This window comes from Triturus cristatus, chromosome 7 (genome assembly GCF_964204655.1).
Source record: "Triturus cristatus chromosome 7, aTriCri1.1, whole genome shotgun sequence".
NCBI lineage: Eukaryota > Metazoa > Chordata > Amphibia > Caudata > Salamandridae > Triturus > Triturus cristatus.
This window is the reverse complement of record NC_140590.1, coordinates 920264138-920286093: the sequence shown is the minus strand read 5'-3', so window position 1 is coordinate 920286093 and position 21956 is coordinate 920264138.

Genomic DNA, 21956 nt, shown 5'->3' with positions numbered 1-21956 from the left:
AGTCCGGACTTCGGCCAACATATGAGGAAAACACGATAAGAGAGAAACACTAATGTTTTCAGTAAATGCTTAATCACATTCTGCCTTAATTTACAACAGACGACCCTTTCAGCATTTACTGAAGACATCTGGCTTCCAAGAATAATCATCGTATATGTCAATTATCATCATTCCTTTAACCTCTTTAGCTAGACCCTTCTGGCGGGCAACTTCGGCAATAGCTTTCTTATCTGGAATGCAGAATGAAATGCATACAGAACAACATAATGGTCCACATTGAATACACATACAGAGAAAGAATAGAATTGCTATGATAATACAAAGACCAGTTAAGACCTTCCATCCCCAGGCAGTAACCAATGCCCAAAACCATCCAGAAAAGGACCAAGTGCCGTTTTCCGTGTGGATTTCAGCTGCTATTTTATGCAGCTTATTAATGGCGTTATAAACGGATGGCGTATGATCAGGAATGAACACACAGCAGCTACTTCCAATAATTTTACAGGCTCCTCCTCGATCAGCTAGCATTACATCCAATACCATACGGTTCTGCAATGCAACAATTCTGGTAATCTGTAATTCTTCCGTAAGATTCCCAAGAGCAGCAGCAGTCTGGTTTGTCACAGCTTCTACCACTCTTGTTAATCTTCGGATCTTCCTACTATTCAAGGCGGCACCAACAAAGAAGAACAATCCTAAATTAAAATCAATATACTGTTGCAAACTGGTATCAGTTTGATCCACATCATCCGTCGATAAAGTACGTTTATACCTATTTACAGTCACATTATTCAACAATTTCAGGTCTTTATGATACGATGCAGGTGCTAGGAATACAGGGGGTAGTAGGAATGATACATAGCATACCCCGGACCACCCAGCCGGCAAACGGTAATAACCTTTATTTCCACATACAAAATAGGTATTATGGGATGCTAGGAAGGTGCTGTTATTCAGTCCGTCGATATTCAGAACAGTTAAACAATCACTGACACCAACAGGGATAAAACCCACACTCTGGACACACAGGTCCGCTTGGGCTTGTGCCACTTGGATCACAAACTTGTCCTTCCCCATAGTGTCTCTAGTGTTCGTAAAGATATAGGGAATGGATTCATTGTCTGGTCGGTACTCTTCCCATTCCCAAATCGTTCCATTTGCTTGTGGATATCCATTTCTGTCCTGATGACATTCTTTATTAAGTCTAAAAAGCAGTCGTCCCACTGTCGGTTTCCGAGTGGCAAACAACAGAGTGTACCATGCTCTACAAGAGCCATTGTGAGAGAAAGGAAGTGGTATGAATGGCGTACCTCCTTTCTTCTGATGGGCTGGCATCATCCCACATATCCAACAGTTCGTAGCATTTGTAGCAACGTGGGTGTGATGCAGCATCTGAATGAAAGTGTTATTCAAATAGGATTGTCGATGCTTCAACTCTTGATATGGCAATGTGTAAAAGTAGTGCTCCGCAGGCACTGGAGTCGTCAATACAAGTGTCTTTCGGGCTGGAGTTGCCTCCTCCACAAACCATGTGGTTATACCAACGATAGCTACTGTTAGCATGAACCCCAACGCACAAAAAATCTTCTTCTTCTCCATGTCAAAGGAAACAATACCCTAATATCTTCCTGAAACTAAAAGTCTGTCAGAACTCTTCCCCTTGGGCAGCGGTTGATTTCTTCACCAACGGGCCAAGACGGGTGTCGCTACACTAATGCAGGGCTGATCCCCCCCCCTTGCCTCAGCGGCTCTCCGTTTCACTAACCCAAGGGCCGTTCTGACAGTATGTCCCAGTACTGAAGATCTCACTTCCTTGATCGCAGATGATATCGCCTTCCTCCAGAAGTCGTGTGGTCCGAAAAGAGCTCCTCAGTGTCGTTTGGCACTGCAGCACGGCCTGTCTCTGCTGCTAAGATGTCTCGTTGATCGGTCAGCACGGCAGACTCCACCAATCCGGGCGGTACCTTTCGACAGTGCAAGGAATGGATCCAATTCTTCCTGTTCGAGACTCGCACTGCCGTCCTCGTTGCAAGAAGGACTTGCTCAGGTCCGACCCATCTCGGCTCCAAACTGTTCGATCTATCGAAGACCTTTATCATCACATGATCTCCGGGCCGGAGACCATGTCCTTCGCCAGTAGACCGATCAGGGAGCGCCTCTCGGACCTGTTGATGAATAGAAACCAAGTTATCCGTTAACTGTGCCAGATAGTCACCCATCATCACACAAGGTACATCATACACAGCCTTAGGCCTTGGTGGACCCCAAATATTCATTGGTCGTCCAAATACAATCTCATAGGGCGTAAGGCCGGTTCGAGAGTGTGGCACCGACCTAATTGACAATAACGCCAGTGGCAAGGCGTCTGGCCAAGTCAAAGATGTTGAAGCTTGAATTTTGGCGATCTTAAGCTTCAGTGTACCATTATACTTCTCGACTAGCCCTGCAGACTGAGGGTGGAACACGGCATGGAACTTCTGAGTGATGCCTAGGCCCTTCAAAACATACTTTATAACATCCGCTACAAAGTGAGGGCCATTATCACTCCACAGAAGTCTACAGACGCCGTATCGGGGGAAAAACTCTTTCAGCAATAGCTTCGCTGTAGTCATTGCAGTATTGTCTTTCGCAGGGTACGCCTCAACCCACTTACTGAAGGCGCAAACCACTACTAGAACATACTTCAAATTGTTACAGCGCTCAAGCTGGATGTAATCCATCTGCAGAACCTCAAAGGGTGCAGTGGGTGTCGCAAATCCTCCTGCTGGAGTTCGAGTGCCTTTCCCTGGGTTGTACTTCAGACAAATCATACAGGTCTGCACCACCCTCTTTGCTGTGCTAGCAATCTCTGGATGCTCCCAGACTTGGGTAAGCAATTTCACAATTGCGGAAGCTCCAACATGTGCTAGCCCATGTGCCATCTGGACCATAGGTTGTACAAAAGCCGTGGGTAATTTCCATCTATCCATCTGCTTATTTCTCCAGCAACCCTCGTCATCCAGTTCTCCTTCGCTAACCCATTGTTCCCGCTCTTTGTCAGAAGCGGTCTTTTGTATTTCTCGCACTTCCTCCTTCGCATCATGCCATCTCTCCACCTGTGACTTCACTACATACATGGCAGTAGTACCGGGCTGCATCGCAGTCTCCCGTGCTACTCGATCTGCTAACGCATTCCCTTCTCCAACCTTATCAACCACTTTCCTATGGGCGCTACACTTAACAATGGCGATTTTCTTTGGGTATGTCAATGCAGTTAAAAGGTTATGAACTAACTCCCCATGCATTATCTGTACCCCATGTGACGTTAAAAACCCTCTCTCCTTCCAGAGTAGGCCGAAATCGTGCGCTACTCCGAAGGCATAGCGGCTGTCTGTGTAAACATTCACACACAATCCTGTACTGAGCTCACACGCTCGTGTTAACGCTATCAGTTCCGCTGCTTGAGCTGATTTCTGTGGTATGCGTGCTGTTTCCACTATCGTCTGTAACGTGGTAATTGCATACGCTGCTGAAGTCGTACCATCTGGTAGCTTCAGGCATGATCCGTCTACCCACAACTCTCCATCTACCTCTGAAAAGGGCGTATCCTGGAGATCAATACGACCCTTTGTTTGTTCCTCAGTCACAAGAATACAATCATGCGCTTTCTGTGCCTCAGGCTGGGTCTCGGGGTATGGCAACAATGTGGCCGGGTTTAATGTCACGCACCTTTTTAACGTAATATGAGGAGCCAAAAGCGTCAACTCATATCCCGTTAAACGGGCACTGGTCAAATGCTGCGTCTTTGTTTGATTAAGCAGGGCATCAACAGCGTGGGGAACTAACACCAACAGTTTATGGGACAATACAATTCCTTCACTCTGCCGTATTGACACAGCTGTCGCCGCAACCGAGCGAAAACACCCTGGTAATGCTCGGGCGACAGGATCAAGCACAGCCGAAAAGTATGCACAAGGGCGCTGCTTATCGCCGTGCATCTGCACTAAGACTGATAATGCACATCCATCTTTCTCATGCACATACAACGAAAAGGGTTTTGCATAATCAGGGGTCCCTAACACTGGTGCTGAACAAAGGGCCTGTCTTAATTGCTGAAAAGCAGCGTCACACTCATCTGACCAGGGGATCGGGATGGGCGTGTCTTTTGTCAAGAGCGCTAGTAATGGCTTAGCTATGTGTGAAAACCCCAATATCCACTGTCTACAAAAAGAAACAAGACCCAAAAATGCACGCACATCCTTCTGCGTGGATGGCCTTGGTGTGTCCAAAATTACTTGGATACGATCTGGTGTGAGTGCACGCCCCTCCTTAGACAAAAGGTGACCCAAATAAGTCACCTTTGGTCTACAGAATTGCAATTTCTTCCTAGAGACCTTGTGATTGTGGGATGCCAAAAAGGAAAGTAAGGCTATCGTACTTTCCTCGCACAACTCCAGGGTGTCAGCCGCCAACAGGATGTCATCGACATATTGAATGAGGGCGACCCCCTCGAGTAAAGCAAAGGAATCCAACTGTCGTTTCAAAGCCTGACTGTAAATACTAGGGCTTTCTGTGTAGCCCTGGGGAATTCTACAAAAGCGATAAGATCTATTGTTTAATGTGAACCCAAAAAGGAATCGGCTATCAGGGTGAATGGGAATAGAAAAGAAGGCATTTTTCAAATCAATCACTGAGAACACGGTCGCCGTAGGCGGGACCAGGGTGAGCAACGTCGTGATATCGGAAACCACCGGGTACTGAGGTATCACGATCTTGTTCACCTCCCTCAAATCAATTATGAACCGATAAACCTTTGCATCCGTGTCCTTTTTCAGAATAGGGAGAATCGGGCTGTTACAGATATTATAGGGGACTTCTTCCACTACTCCCACTGCGATCAAATCTTGCACAATCTGTATGAGAGCTTCCTCGCCCTCCTGGGAAATACGATACTGGGGGAGGCGCGGTAGCACCGCCCCCTCCTGGACACTAATGTGGACTGGAGGAATCACCATTTGTCCCACATCCGTGTCCGACGTTGCCCATAAAGTTTGGGGGAGGGTAGCCAACAACGCATCCTCTGAGATCGTACACATCCGCTCAGATCGGGGGTAGTTGTCATTTAAAATCACCCTCACACCCTCAGGGGAACAGCGAATCGTAGCCCTAAAATGCTTTAACATATCAAGGCCCATAGTGTTATCCGGTGTGTACGGAGCAAGCAGAAACGGACAAGGCGCAGAAAAACAATCAACTTTAAATGCAAGGGGCTGTGAAAGAGGGCTTCGGGAAAGTGTACCGTCAAACCCTACCGATGTAACTATTGAGCCGGATGGGGGAGCCCCCGGAACCAAGTACCTAGACAATGCACTACGTGTCGCTCCTGTATCCACTAGGAACTGATCAGTAGAACCTAAAACCTCAGCCGATACATAAGGACCCGTCTGATCGACCGGCACCTCAACTGATTCGGACCCCCATCCTACGCATTCCTATGCATGCTGAGAATCGTGATATCCCGAGTGATCGATGTCCGATACATGGTACTGATGCTGGCGATCAAAAACATTCGAGCTATCTCGGTGCTGTCCTGCAGTATCAAAACGGACATTATCGTTAGAGGTCCCTCTAAAGTTCGAGAAGCCCCCTCTACCTCTCTGGCCACCCAGAGTGTGCCCCTGCCGCGAAGCGCGCAACGCTGGGCACTCCCTGGCCCAATGGCCCAACTGCTTACAGTACGCACATTGGTTCTTATTTAAATCAGGTCGGCCCGTAGGGGGACCATAAGATCCGCTCCTTCCCCTATTGTTATTACCCCGGCGGGGCGGGCCATATACTTGTGCTAACATAACTTTCGTTTTGAGATCTTTCGACTTCTTCTCCTCCTGGCCCTTCGCCTCGTGCTCCTGACGCTCATAATACTGGGCGATGGTCAGAAGGGCCGTCGGTGTCGCGGAGGACCAAGAACTCTCACTCGCTTTTAACCGGGCCGCAACTGCCGGCAGCAGATTAGCCACATATTTGTCCGCGAAAAGGTGGCGGCCTGTGTCGTCGGTAAGCGACTGGCCACTAAAATCATGGAACGTTTCTTCAAAGCGCGTGAAGAAATCTGCCACTGACTCATCAACTTTCTGCTTACATGCCGCCAACATATTCCAGTCAATCTTCTTGGGGGGGATTATTGTTTTTAATTTAGCCACAATAGCAGCAGGGAGATCTAGAATATTCCGGGGAGGTTTCTGTGCGGGCTTCCGCTCCCTATCCTCATCCTCAAGGTCAGACCACCGGGCCTTAAAAGCAACTATATCATCCACCTTTCGGACAGATCGCCACGTGTCCGGTGGTAGAATAAGGCCAAAGAACAGATCTATATCCGCTAAGGTCATAATGCAAGAATTCAAGGCCCCCTCGACTTCTTCATAGAAGGCCGCTGGATTCTTGCGGGGGTCAGGCAATGCATTCTTTAACGCCATAACATCGGCTCTATGCCATGGAGTATAAACCCAATTATACACAAAATATCCCTTAGCATCGACGGAGTTAATATCGGAGCTAGTCCCCGCTCCCTTAGGAGGAACATACAAAGGCGCCGCCTCTCGCATTGGTTTAGCATGCACTATGTCATCCTTATCTGACTGGGAGGCGGATGGGTGGCCCTCTGCTGCAACCGAATCCGACTGCTTCTCCGTTTCCGCTCGTTGGCGTGCTTTCTCTCGAAGGGCCAGTACCTCGTCCCGCAAGGCGAACAGCCGCCGAGCCGCCTCAGGAGCCTTAGAGGGAGAAAAAGCACCGTTACGTATTGCTCTGGCATCCGAAGACACTTCGTCAGGCTCAAAAACATGAGAATATTTTCGGAAAGCAGTAATCACTTCATCCGCGAAATGACCCAGAAAATACACTTTATCTCTCTCCTGCCATGGCCCCCAAATTTGAAATAAGTCCTCCTGGGATACCTTGCCTTTCAGCGCACGGAAGGAGATTTGCCGAAGCTCAGCCATTTGCTCGGCTGGCAACATGGACCGTGTGTCTACCTTACCCGAAGCCGGGTCGGAATCTTGCGGCCGCGGAGCGGATGCGCCAACATAAGGGGGCGGAGAGCGATCTAGTAAATAAAAATCGTCATCAGGATTATTAAGGACAGGATAAAATGGCTGGCGAACAACATATTGACCCGAAACTTGTAGCCTACGCTCTTTCTCTTGTCTATCCGTCTGTTCTTTGTCCTCCCGACGCTTTGCTTCCTGTGCTCGCACATGATCATTCTTTCGTTGCTCTTTATCAAAAAATGCTTTCTCACGTTTCTCTCGCTCACGCACTTCCTTCACCCATAACCGCACACACTCAAACATATCCTGACGAGCACGTCGCTTACACATACACTGTTCCACATACTCAATCTTACGCATATCAAACGATCCATACAAAGGCCATCGCAACTCAGGATCCTTCTTGGTATATTTCCTCCACAATGTGCTGTACATTATGGAAGAAAGACCATGCTTCACGTACATATCCCTATTAGGAGTCCCCTCTGGGGGAGCTGGAGCAGATTCCTCGAGGTTCAACCGGTTACCCAAACAGCAGCACCACTTACGGAGTGTGCTAAAAGCAGGCATGTTAGGAATAATGCAAAATATGCAGTATTATCAAGAAAAATGGCACTTAATCGTTGCGCCGTTCCAAGTTTACACAGCTCCGGAGAAATTTCTCCACATTACCTGCCTATATGTGTTGCAACGCATATATGTTCACAAAGACAAATTCAAAATATGACTAGTCACCATCAATCAAACTCAAATGGCCACACCAGGCTTCAAAACTCGGAGCAAGTACCGTACAACAGTTCTTACCAATCAAGAGTCCAGGTTCCAACTGCCAAGCTCCACAATCGCCCAAACGGCTCTCACGGCAGGACCGACAGAAGAGGTCTCAGTCGATGACCGGCGCCACCCAGATGGTCAGCTCGGAAGGGAAGGAAGAAAAACCTCGGGATGCCAAGGCTAAGACGCCGCTGGCAGTGATCACGTCCCTGGCCAAACTCCTCACCTTCGTCGCGACCAGTCCTTCGAGCATCCGAGTCGCCGATGAGCCCCACGTGACGGGCGCCAATTGATGAATACAAGCCCCAGCTAGGCCCGCAAGAGACAAGGGTTCGCTCTTCTGTAACGAAATCTATAAGGAAGTTGGCACGGAAACTGCAAAGTACAAAAACAATGTTTATTAACCCTTAAGGGTGGTCCTACAATCCACACAACACTCTTCAGTATTGCAAGGAGTAGCACACAGAACTTGCGTACACAGTCCCCTTTTATACACAACAGAGGGGCTCATGAGTGGGTGGATAGTACATGAAGTCGAAGAACATTACCATTTAGGGTCATTCTCGATTCTAAATCAATACATGGGCGGAGCTAACACACTCCTTGAGCCCGCGAAAACACATGGTCAAGCAAAGCTAATTATAACAGATGTGGTCAAGTCTGGGCATGCGCCAGATGGACAAGAGGGAGCTATTTATAACTGTTGCTAGGCAGATTACAAGAGTAACTAACACAGAGGTCGGACTCTCCTCGTGGTGAACACGTGGCAGCATGTCAATACAAAATGGAGTCCGGACTTCGGCCAACATATGAGGAAAACACGATAAGAGAGAAACACTAATGTTTTCAGTAAATGCTTAATCACATTCTGCCTTAATTTACAACAAGGTGGCGAAGTGCATTAGCGGCTGGGGGACCTTGGTACAGCATACGGATGTCTTGCTTGGAAAAATGTGGACCATAAGGGTTTGGGAATTTCCAGAATTGGACGTAGCTTGTTTAGCCCTGAGGGTCATATGCATAGTGGAGTTTTCACCTCATCACTCCCTAAAATCACAGTCCGTTGAAGAGGCATCAACAGGAAATCAAGCATGAGTTTGCCGTGTTGAGTTTTCTTTCGGTGATGTAGTGAGGCAGAGAGGTTGTGTAAGCATACCGGACATTTATTTCAGTAGGGCTTTTGCATGATACAAAGTGCCTTCAGTTTGGTCTTTCCATCCACTGGAAGCCAGCCGAACTCTGTCAGAGTTGCTTTGACATGGTCACATTTTCCAAACTTTTGGCACATCTCCGCAGCATGGTTTGGGGGTCTCAAGCCTCACAAGCCTGTTTAAATCACTCATGTTGCTGTAGGCAATCCATCCTTACCTGGCACATCTCATCGGAGAAATATGTTGAGAAGTTTGCAGGAGAGGAGGGTTTTGAGGAGCGAGAAGAGTAGTATATCGACCTGCTTGGCCACAGAGTTGACTTGCAGTGATTCGAAAGTTGTAGTCGAAGATGAAGGTGATGTAGATTTGTATACCATCAGCATACATCTGAAAGTGGTTAGTGCACCCAAATATATCCCACATCAAGATACAATCACAACATCAAACACACAACACGTACAATTAAAACGAGTCAGATCGATTGGCTTTTTCAGTGCTCATTTAATAGGAGGCTCAATTAACTTTCAAGATTTTCCATGTCAGTGAAAGTAGCTTAAATGGTGCAGTTTGTAACTAGGCATTCTGGTAACTCTTGACCAGCGTTTTCAATTAAAGAAATACAGCTACAATTGCTAGACTAAAGGGAAATTCACCGACATGGAAAGGCTAGCCATGCCTGACATGGGACAACTTGAAATGTCCATGTTTTCCCCAAATAATCTTAAAGGCCAGGAAGTGGACAGGTGCAGACACTTGGATACTGTCTCACATGCCATCCACCATACTAAGGAGCCACCAGAACTCCCCTCTGCTACCCTGGGAACACCATTGCTCCCGGATCCAGCTTTAGTGCTGGCAGCCACTACCAAAGGTTCATGTGGCCCAAGAGTGTGCAAAGCACATGACAGGAGAAGGCCAATGGCTGTAACGCTATTGGCGCTTACTAGGCCTACCAAGTTTCCCAGGCCCATGCATAACGTGCTGCTCCATTTTCGTTTTTCTCTTTGAATTCTGGGATTTGTTAGCTTTTTTATTCCATTATAAGACAGGACTAGAAGTCTCAGATTTCAAAGGAAAACATCTGCACTGGAGCAGAACATCCTGATGGAACTGAGAATCTTGGCTGCAGATGCTTGCCTTCATAGAGACAGCGGGAAGTTAGGGAGAATTAAAAACACAAATCTGCTAAAAAAATGTCAGCAGTGAAGAAATTGCTTATTTTGTCAAATAGTGAATATGCATGGGGTCATGGTATACGAGACCCCCCTGTACAGGGCTGATCCACATGCCAATCCCATCTGCACGAACTCTACTACTTCATGTAGCACCCTCCCCTCCCCTCCCATTGGAAGATGCGTTGAGACGCCCATTATGTCCTGCTCATGGAAGCCTCCATCAGAAGGCAGCAAGTTGAGATCCTTTTCTGAAGTGAGCACTCCGCTGCCCTTCCCCATAACACAGTGCTCATATCATGTGACCTTCCAGCCTTGTCGTAGAGGGCAACAGGGGCCGAGGAGCAGCTCACACTCCAAGGGAAGCCCCTGTGAATGATGAAGCAGAACCCCGTACCCCAAAATTCAGAACACCCCAAAATTGAAATCAATTAAAATGTACCTCTGTCGGTTCCTGTTCAGATTTAATCTTGCAATAAAACGCAACATCCTCGACATCAAGCCCAACATAAATTTGGTAAAGTAGAAATAAGTAACTGGCACAGCTCAATAACTGAGTTCTGTATCAATGAAGAGTTAGAGTATTTTATTACAATGTCGCAAAAATTAAATGGATAAGAAATAAAATGAAATGCCATGATTAACACTGACAGAGTCCCTAGTAGAATAGGAAAGTCTTCTGGCTCACCTGGAATACCAAGGGTCTCTTATACACAATTCGTGCAAAGGAAGTGAGAGAAACGTGCAGTTTCATCATGGCATGACTACAAGTAACCAATACTGAGCAACTCAGAGTATGTAGCATCAGCCACTAAGTCTATAACATTATCCCATTTTAAGAGATTGTGAAGCAGCTTCAGCAACATCTTGTCACAGGAAGGTCAACTAATATGCAACATTTCTAAACAATGGGCTGTACAGCAATAAGAGAGTGCTAACCAGCATCGGAACTACAGCAGAAAGGACCTTGAGTACTTTGCAACATTAGGAACACTAAAAAGTCTATTCACAATACCTGCACATTTAGGTAAAATACTAGATTATGTAATTTTGTCTTTTCGCTGCAAAGCCTTTTAGGAGAGAAGAAAGGCAGGGGGCAAGGAGAAAGGGGGAAGACACAGGAATAACATTACAATGCACCATCAGAACAACATCCATGTTACCTTAAAATTGAGTTTTCAGCAAAATATGGCCTAAATAAAACACCTTAATAAACACACTTCTATACATTACTTTAAACTCGTTTCAAGTGCATTCACACTAGTTGTATTTTACCGTATTGAACCCATTCGTAAAACATTATTCAGAAAGATTTATTCTTATCAAAAAGGAATCCCAGAAACACTACGACATGACTAAATGTTGGACTAAGTATCTGTGTAAGGGTAGGAGTGAGGAGAAGTGAGCGCAGGGCACACGAGGCCTGCCCACGTGCATCGCCGAAGCCAGCGGGTTATCTGCGAAGTGACACCCACTTGTGCAGCATCACTCAGACATGGGCAGTACTATGGCACTCCCACGCACCCCCCCCCCTCCCCCCCACCCCCTTGAAAACGTCTCTTGTTTCCACATATATGTGCATGCATTTCTGTTAAAGGAATCACTCGGGCCCGTTTTCAAGAAGGCGCGCTGTGAAGGGATGCAGGTACTGTTTATAAGTGGAAATGCCGCATCGTCGAGCCTGCCACACCTGCCCTCTGGTCCTGCGGCAAGGCATTTCACTGCAAGTACCGTAAAGCACCGACTACTTCAGGACGAAGAAAACAGATATCACGTTAAATACGGTGTTAGGAAAAGTTTGCACAACCAGTCCATCTTCCTTCAAACAGAATCCACATCCTGGTGCAGGTGACAGCGGTGGGACGAGGGAAGACTGAATTAAGACGGACATATTGACAAAATATCAGTGCAGTAAGAAACGATTGTATTTCAGTTCTCCCAGGAGAAATATGAGACATGTATCAAAACAACGCAAGTTTAACAGAGACGGAGCGCGCGCCGAGTGACAGGGGCGCAAGTGGTAGGGGCAAGTTGCAGAACAAGTCTTTGCATACTTGTGTGAGACTGGTAAAGCATTTAATGTTTGATACTGTGTATGCTGTCGTTTGTACCGAGATGCTGCCTTGAACGAACACGTGTTCACTTGAGTGATGAAGGCGACAGCCACAGGCCAGAGCTTCTTCTAGGAGTTTGTAAACCTGTGGACGGTCTGGCGATGAGAGACAGCACCTCATGTATCAGCATTCACACAACAATGTCTGACATGAGTTGTAATACGAGGTACAGCACGCGGTAACTACTAAACTTCCCACACACAACTGAAGCTGATAGCTTCAGGGTCGAACTGAGATCCAGCATAGGCCCAGACACTAAAAGAAAGGTGACCCCTATTAGTGAACTAAAAACGTGACCCGAGTTTGACAACTGGAACAGAGTCGAACTTGTAGAGACACGCTGTATACGCGTCTTGCAAGGCATGGCAGACGGCATGGATTTCTGCTTGCTGCAGGCAATGTTTGTTTTAACATCAGCAACATCATCAGTAAAAACCGGCCCAGCAGACCACAAAACAGGCCCAAAACAGTCAGAAAACTGGTCCACACACTGACCTGTCAGACCAGTCCGTCGGGCATTGCCTGGTTGCCCTATAGACCAGTCTTACCCTGTATAGCTTTACCATGATACCATTGCAATGACCTGGTAAATGCAGCTTGAACCTGCTGTGAATTTCACCCTCACAGACATACACAGACACTGAATGATAAAGCTGTCACTATGGTACCCTTGGCTTCTGGAATGCTGTTGCTACATCCAGATGCTGTTAAAAAAAAAGTAGTTCACGACAGAATTAGGAGGGTGGAGTAGGCAAAGAGCTTCGAATCTAGAGCTATCGTGGTAGGCACGTGATTCGGTATATGTACACTTGTGAACGTAAGCATCCACAAGTGTATGCATGCATCCCTTATGTTCCTCTGAGTGTCCAAGTGCAGCAGGGGACAGGGGCGTAATGTAGGCTCCTGCATCACCTGGGGCACAGAGGGCCCTCAACTCTTCAGGGGCCCCACCCCGCCTGGGGGAACCCTTCGAGCCCAAGACCAATGACAATGTGTGTGATATGGGACCCTCAGATGCCCCTCATCAAACTCTTCAGGGGTGGGGGCATCAACTTGGGTCACACCACTGTCAGAGAGGGCATGTCTTCAAAAGAACTCTTCTAAAGCTGCTTCCAAGATTAAAATGGCAGCTAGAAGCTCGACACATAAATAACAATTCAACTTTTTATCCTTAGCTCCTCCGTCTCAAGTCTAGAAACATTTTGAACTTTTAGCTGGCTCATATGAGTTAATAATTTCCATTGCTGATGAAATATTGCTAAGTCTAATTCCAGTCACTGCAGTATCCTTTTGCAATTAAGAAACAGGAATCATTGTGTTACAATTGCAAAAAGTCAGTATGTTCATATAGGTAAACAGCCTTAATTTATGTTTATCAGTTTTATTTTACAGTACATTCATTTTGAGTAGCAACGCATTAATCCATTCATCCATTTCTTGGCCTAGTGGCACTGTTGTGACATTGGGTAAGGGTGCTCTCGGTAGTCATGTTACCTACAGCCTGGAGACAAGCTCACAGTGCATGTTTGTAAAGCAGTCGGCAGGTTGGAGGCATAGTTTTGTTTCGATCCGAGAAAGTGTTGCCTGTAAGGTCCCAGAGGTCGAGGGGATGATCATAAACTGTTATCCTAAACCCAGGCCATATAAGAGTGTTAGTGGTTTGTGGTGATTGTCGGAAGACGGTGACGATTGAGTACTGTTATGTGACCACTGTGTTTGATTTTATCATGATGCACGTTACAGGTAGGGGGAGGGGGGGTGGCTGGATAATGTGATCTTCCTCCAAATTGGATTTTCGAGGCGAGTCTAAAGTCACCTGTGTGAGTGTGCTCTACTGGTGGGATCTGGCACCAGGTCAGTGAAGTCGTTTGGAACCGTACTTGAATGAGAACGCTGATGCGGTGTGGCGGTTCTTTGGTGGCATAGTGTCTTGTGAGATAGAGTTCATTGTGCTGAAGGGTGAGATGAGGAGAAAGCCTGTCGTTTATCATGCAGGAGTATGTATTTGCAGAAGCATAGTGTTATGCGGTGAAGGTGATTGTGTTGGATACAATAGTGAGCGGCACATCATGTGGTGAAGATGATTACGTCAATGAGTTGGTGCGTCATGCATGATGTTGTTTGATGCGTTGCATGAGGTGGTACATTGGAATGTGGTGCTCTTTATGATGAGTGTGTGTAGTTTGAGTTGCCGGGGCTCAGGTTTATGTAGTGACTTGTCAAGGAGGAGGACACTGTGATGGATGAGGCATTGTGAAGTAACTGGGTAGTATAATAATGTGTAGTGTGAAGTTGTGCATGTGAGTCAGTGTGAGGCAATGTAGCAGGTGTGTCAGAATATGATGATTGATGGTTTGGTAGCCATAAGCAGAGCAGTGTGGTGTTGAGTGATTTTGAGGGCAATTGTGCGTAGGAACGTAGTTCTGGTTAAGTGAACGGTTTGGGCTGATGTGGTGTGGAGTTGTGTGTTGTGATATCCGACTGCACATTGTGGTATGATAGGGATGGGGAAGGAGAATGGAAGGCGAGAAAGAAAGCGAAGAACGAGCATGGGAAGGAGGAAGAGAAAAACAGAATGATCTGAGTTAACAAAAGAGTATACAGGATGCAATCGAGGATTGGGGAAAAGGAGAAGCTGAGAAACAAGAGTGTGAAAGGGAGGAGTGGTGAAGCGTAAATGGAGGTACATGAACTACATTTTATACTGCTTCTGGGTAACAAATGTCTAACATTTTCCAATGAACATAATGCACATTATATGCATGTAAATTGATGCTGGCCAAGCTTCACAGGTGACATCACATATTCAACAAGTGTAAATCCAACGGCCTGACAGCTGTAAAAAGTTATAAAACTTTGAAGAATTTAGAATCAATTGTTATTCGTTTTACCTGAACTCCTATTGTTTCAGTGCCATTTAAAAATAAAAAACATAATTTTCCTTCACCCCTTAATACCAAGCGTTCCAAGTACGGACCAGTAAAAGGTTATTAAAATAGGCGAAATGATACAGCGCTGGAAGCAAAATAGGTCATATGTTACATCTCCAAGGCGAGGTCATAAAACAAAAAATTAGAAGCAAAGGATACAAATTACTAAAGACCTTTATTGAGGTCGTCGGGTAAAGTGTCTGTAGCTTACATGTATGAATCATTTTGTCAAAAAAGATATATGTGTAAAATTGCTTGCCTTTGGGCAATGTGTGAAAATGTTTCGCTTAAATGTACCAAAATGTACTTTCTAGTATAGTCGGTATCCAGCTTGGAAGGTAGCCAATTGCTGAAAAAAAGGGGCCAGTGTCCATTTTATTTACAAAGATACTCCTTAAGCCCAACTTTATTTAAGATTTGTATATGACAGTGGGGAGTGATTACAATCTCCATCTGTTGTAAATTTGCTTTGTTAGTCTATGTTAAGTAATTTTGTGTTATGTAATCATGTTAGGCTATGTTACATTATGTTATGTTACATGTACTTGTATAACATTTTAAACCATTTTTGTGGTACAGTACTACTTCAGAATTTGGGTGCCCTTCATGGTTCTCATATATTTGTTGTACGGAGTCAAAGTGGCATACTAATATTGTATTTACTTCTGTTTCATATTGTTTCAAGGTGGGTTTCATCAGAGAGTAAGTAGCCGTTAAGATAAACTGTGAGTAATGTATTGTATAGTAATATATTATGTTGGATGTTTGCAAGCAAGATCCTCTCGTGAATCTATGTGGAGCCTCTTGGGCGTAGACGTGTGTGCTTTTTTAAGTGTTTAGTTATCTATTGCTAAGTATGGAATTGTTGTTAGATTTCAAGTTATATTTGGCAGCTGCATTGACATGGTTCAACAATATTTGTGTGCAGGTTTGACATATTTAATTTATTTCTTTTTTAATTGGGTATTAATAAAAAAATAGAACAATCACATTGTCATTCATATTTACAAATCAATCAATACACATAATCAAGATAATTCATGAGATCAGATCAATCTAAAAGAAACTCCATACAGTATGTAGATATTTTATAGCCCGTAATCAATAGTTAGAAGAAGTGTAAAAGTTCAAATTTGTCTGCCATATAGGTAATACATTAAATAATTAAAAGAAACTGGGAAGGCTTCTGAGATGCCTCTCTTTTTGGCATCTGTTTCTCTTACTCATTCCATTTTAGCTGTCAAGCGGGCAAAAATAAATGTCTGCAGATTTCCAGTACTGAAGAATTGGCAAGTGACATTAAGGTAAAAACAAACTTCCACACTGGACCTGTTAAAGCTTTATGGTTTCTTATCTAACCAAACAAAATAATAAAATAATGAGGTATGAGATTCTTACCCAAACTAGAGCTTAACGTGAAAACAGATCTTCCCAAAATACAGACAAACATGGGCATGTTGCTGGTATAGGTTTCCAATTGCCTAGTTGATTGTTAGAGCATCTAAAACAACCATTTAAACATGATGGAAAAGCTTTATAATTGCTTTGGGTGTTATAGTACAACAGTCATCTTGACAAAAAATCTATCTTTCTAAAGCTGGTGGTCCAGAAGATCTTATAACTCAGGGTATTTCACACGATTCATTTGTTGTACTTGTCAGCCTAGGATCTTTTCTATTTTAACAAAATAACCAGACAACAATGAGACATGTTCGGTAGGTTGTGGACCTCTGTATTAGCATCCAAGACATCTCAAAGAATACTTTAAAAACAGTCAATATGTTATATGTGCATCCTCGTCAATCATGCAGTGGGACTGCTGAAATGTCTGACATTTTTTAAACCTGAATCGGAACCCACCACAATCATTACAATCTGAAATCTGCAACCGATCCCACGATTTCTAAGATGAATTCAACTTGTAATTGGCAATAGTTTAAAAGCCTGTATCATGTCATCTCTTAATATCTTTCACTAGTTGAAACAGACCTAACCCTTTACAATTATTAAGCAATAAAAAGTAGATGCACTCTGCTACATTGTGCGCTTTAGAAAAATTATTCATAAAACTTATTCCTGAATCATTTATATTGTACTTTCTTTGGTGTTCTAATGATTTTTTAAAAGCCGGTAGATGTACTCCTGATTCTTTAATCATTACATAAAGCAATAATTATCATGCAGAGGCTAGTATTTAGAGTAATAATCAGATGAGATTGAGTGTCCATTAGGCCTGCATGATAATAGTCAGAAATTTAGTACCAGCAACCTACCATATATTTCCATTTGCAAGCAATTCAGCTTGAGACATGTGCACTGATTATTCCAAATTACATTCTAAAATTGAGTATCCATTTTATAAAAACATTTCTTTGTGGTTGTTATGTGAACAGTGGAGAATAAACATATAAACAGCAACAAGATTGACATTTTGATCACCCAATTATAGACAGAGAGTTAATATCAAATGATTTGACATATCGAAACTTTGTTAAGAGTGTCTATCTAGCTCAACCTAAGCAATGTCAAAATATTGTTTTGTAACCAAAAACAATCCCCAAATATCAAAATGATTGAGAGTGGCTAAGTCTACCTCTTAATTCCACTGGAAAGTCATTAATATGATTATTAAACAAAATGATCTCTGATTTTCCATAGTTAAGTTTGTGCCCACTAATGTGAGTAAACATGTGGATAATATCTAATGTATGTTGTATATTGGATCTATTAGCTTGCAAATATAGAATCATGTCTTCGGAAAAAAACGTATAATTTCACTATAACTACCACTGGTGGCAAAATAGAAGACCCATTTCAGATTTTATTTGCCAGGGGTTTAACAAAGAGAGCAAATAATATGGGAGACATCAGACACCTCTCATGTATAACTTGGTAAATCTTCTTGTAACAAGCTCACATAAAATTTATTATGATAGATGCGAGTGCAGTTTTTTTAAATAACATAAATAAATTGGTCAGGAAAATCAAATGGCCATAAAATATCAAATTACTGTTCAATTCACAGATTTTAATGTTTTTTCATCACCAATCATAATTGTTGAAGATTTGTAATTATACTTTGAATGTTTATTGATTGTATTTATTGAATGTATAAAATAGTTGCTATTTTCCGACATTGACATTGATCGGTTTACAAGAATAATTTGCTTTTCGTATATTAAAGGTGATGTGATCGAGTTAAGGCGATTTACAATGACTTTAATAAGTGTCAATGTTCAATTAGGGAATTGACCTATAAGATTTATGATCATTTGGAGTCTTCCAGCTCTTTAAACTACAATTTTGCATTGTCTTTAAAAAAGAGGCAAGGACCGCTCCTCCCAACATAATTTGGTTGAATAGACTTAATAAAGTTTCATGTAACTGTGGAAAAAATATGTTATATGCCTCTACAGGTATTGCATCTTTTGCATTGGCTAAACCATCCAATCAATTCTTATTATTCGTCCTTCCGAAGACAGGTCATAAAAGATTCACAATATTAAAAACATCATATAAAATCAAGCACATCTCAGCAAATACAAACTCATTTGCCATTTAAAAGAATACAACAGCAAGAAAATACAGTAATTTTTCTCTGAACAAAGTGACAGTGCAAAACGATTGGGTTCATAAGTAGCAGCAGATATTATCCAAAAGTGCAAAAGCCGACTGCAGCCATCAGTAGCAGCAAATATTATCCAATAAAATACATGAATAATAAAATCAATCCTATAGAGAGTTAGTAGCAGGGATGGACATTTTAGCAGCCATACAAATACAATCCATACTGAAAAATGGTAAAGTGCATTGGAATTAAAACAGCACGCTCCTTCTCTTTGCTAAAATACACTTCAAAAAGCTCCCAACGGCAAAGCAGACATCACGGTTATTGAGTGCCTGCAAAAAGTACAGAGCCGCTTTGCACTTGGAAACTTTGTGTCTGCGCACAACAGATATTAAAAATGTCCTGGTAAACGGAAGAAAAAACTGACAAAAAGTACAAAATGTGAAATGGTTTGACTCGAATGTTCATCACAAGGACAGATGGTGATAGATTCCAAAGAATATTGACCCAGGGGAAAGCATATCAACCACCGCAAAGACCACAGCCTGAATCTAGACAACAAATTCCTTTCATGCACATTGTTTACATATAATAGATACGGGGCAATATAAGAAGGTCCAGTGTCCCCGAGCTTGCTTTTCACTTCTCAAGCCTGGTGAGGAGCACCCTCTTGATCCCCGCTGCTGCTCCCCCTTGTTTCCGGGGCTACTGCTTGGGCGCCCGAGCTGATTTTGTGGCATACCAAATCGATGAGTCTGCTGCCCCTACCGCCCGAATATGTGCATGTAAACAACCTGAGTTGTGATCGGCAACCTTCAGCCCTCCTCCCTCCTTGCTCCGGTAACTGCTCCCCCCACCCAACCCAACCATGCTCCGTGGAGCCAGCTCCCTTGTGGTTTTGTGATTGGATTTTTACATGTCCTGCCATTTTGGGTTATGCCATCTGTGCCCGTGACCCGGGTCCTCCATCTTGGCGGCTTCAATCCGATTCAACATGCCACTGGACTACACCCTGTGCCGCCTGACGGACCTTCATCCTGAGTTGACCCCCGCTATTGGTCTTATATTCCCCTCTCATCTTGATCAGTCACTGCGACACCGAATGTTATGATTGCTAAACTCCTAGCCGGTTTGTTTGTCTCTCACATTGACTTTTGGTTCCCCTGAAGTACTTTTCCCGTTGCCAGTTCTACCTGACCCAATCTTCTTCCCACCCCTTTTTACTTTTCCCCGTCTACCTTCTATTCCCCATATGTCGTGTATATATGGTATTCTATGCTAGAGTACCTCTTGTCACTGTGTAACACTGTTTTGTTTCTTATGTGAAACTAGACTCCTGTAACTGCTGTCATTTTGTAACTCGCTAATTCCTCATGTAAAGCGCTCTGGGTCTAGCGAGTGCTATATAAAACTCAGCAAATAAATAAAACTTGTATAAGGCAATAATCCCTGGTTTGGGTACTGCAGACAGTTCCCTAGACAATTCGTTGTGTTTTCGAAAGCTCACCAAAACCCTCTGTCGATCCCCTTTACCAATTAGATCTGGGTGCTCAAACAAGGAGGAATAACCAACCACTGTAAAACAGGTTTTAATGTATTGGAGCCAGGGGATGCAAAGGCCATGAGTGCAGCTTAAACAGTCTCTAATAATTGCCTCATTAAAATAAGCTTCTTCATTTGTCCAGATAGAACACCAGGTAGCTAGAGGTGCAGCATTTATAGTATCTTGGACATACTTGAGACCCAGCTCCAAATGGAGGGGAAAATGCGGCGAGGAAGGGGGCACTCCTAAAACTCTACAGCAAAATCTGTTTCCTCCATCTGCATAGCAAGTACATCCCTGCGTCCCCAGATCCCCATACCATATGTTAAAATCGGAATATATTTACATTTGTAAATCTCTATGGGCTTTTTACCTATGGACATAGCAAGTGAATAAGTAGTACCAACTGCACGTGTGACTCTTGTTATTCTATTATTTATGCAGGTATACCACGTACAACCTTCATCAAAATCCAGGCCTAAATACGGAAAGGAACTAACCCTATCCAGCTTTTTTATCTTCTATATTCAGGCTACAGGACTTTGTATTTTTGGGGCCACAAATCATGACAAAAGTTTTCTTATAATTTGGCTCCAGCCTCAAGTCCTTCATAAAGTTGACATAGCTGGATATTAGTTTTTTTAGGCCAATCACAGTCCTTGCCATAAGGACTGCGTCGTCCGCATAAAGAAATGCTGGCACACCCTTTTTCTCAACTTGCGGCACATCAGCCTAAACCATCTGATACAGATTTAATTATCTGTAAAAGTAATAGGATTATTCATACTTGGTTGCTCGACCAGAGAGAGATGATGAAAATGTATAGTTTTCAAATATTGAGATATTGAATTGTTACTAATTTGCTCATAAAATGGGTAAATTATTTATAATTTTCATGCTCACTATTGTCCTAATATTTTTGTTCAAAGTTCCTTTCATTCAGAAGTACACTCAAATTAACATAATCTTTCAGATTTTGTATAGCCTGGGACAGCTTTGACATACCAGAAAAAACTCTGCCATAAGTAAGTGAGTTTCTGCTATTTATTACAAATCTAAGGTTTTATCAAATGTCCATCTTAAATTAGGGGTCAAGGTACTGTCTGTCTCCATCTTCAATGAGATAATAGTGTGACCAGAAAACCTATTTGAAATAACAGGGTAGCTCTTTGAAATGTCAAAAAATTCTAACCTGGTGGCAGTATTACACCTTGGAGAACAACATATATATTGTTTATTACATAAATGATCTAAACGCCGTGGAACCCACAATCCACTTTCAAACTGGAAAAAAACAGATGCTATTATTGGTTTAAGTTGTGTCTTGCGTTTATGCAAAGCATTGATTTCAAGTGTCTGGATAACTTTAAAGCTCTCATGTAAAATTATAGAAACGGCACAATGGTGCCTTATATAGCTGATTGCTGGCATATACGTCATTATGAATTGTGTTATAATAGCTTGCAAAGTTTATATACTTTGGATTTCTTGCCACTGTGACCCATAAACATCTTCCTAACTGATCTCTATTCATTTGTATTATTTTGCATCATAAATAAATACAATGAAATAAATAGCCACCCCTCTCTGAGCCACATTTAAACCAGAATTATGAGCTAAAGTCTTAAACCAAGCTAGAGCAGCCGAATATTTGCACCTATTATTGATACCATTTACAT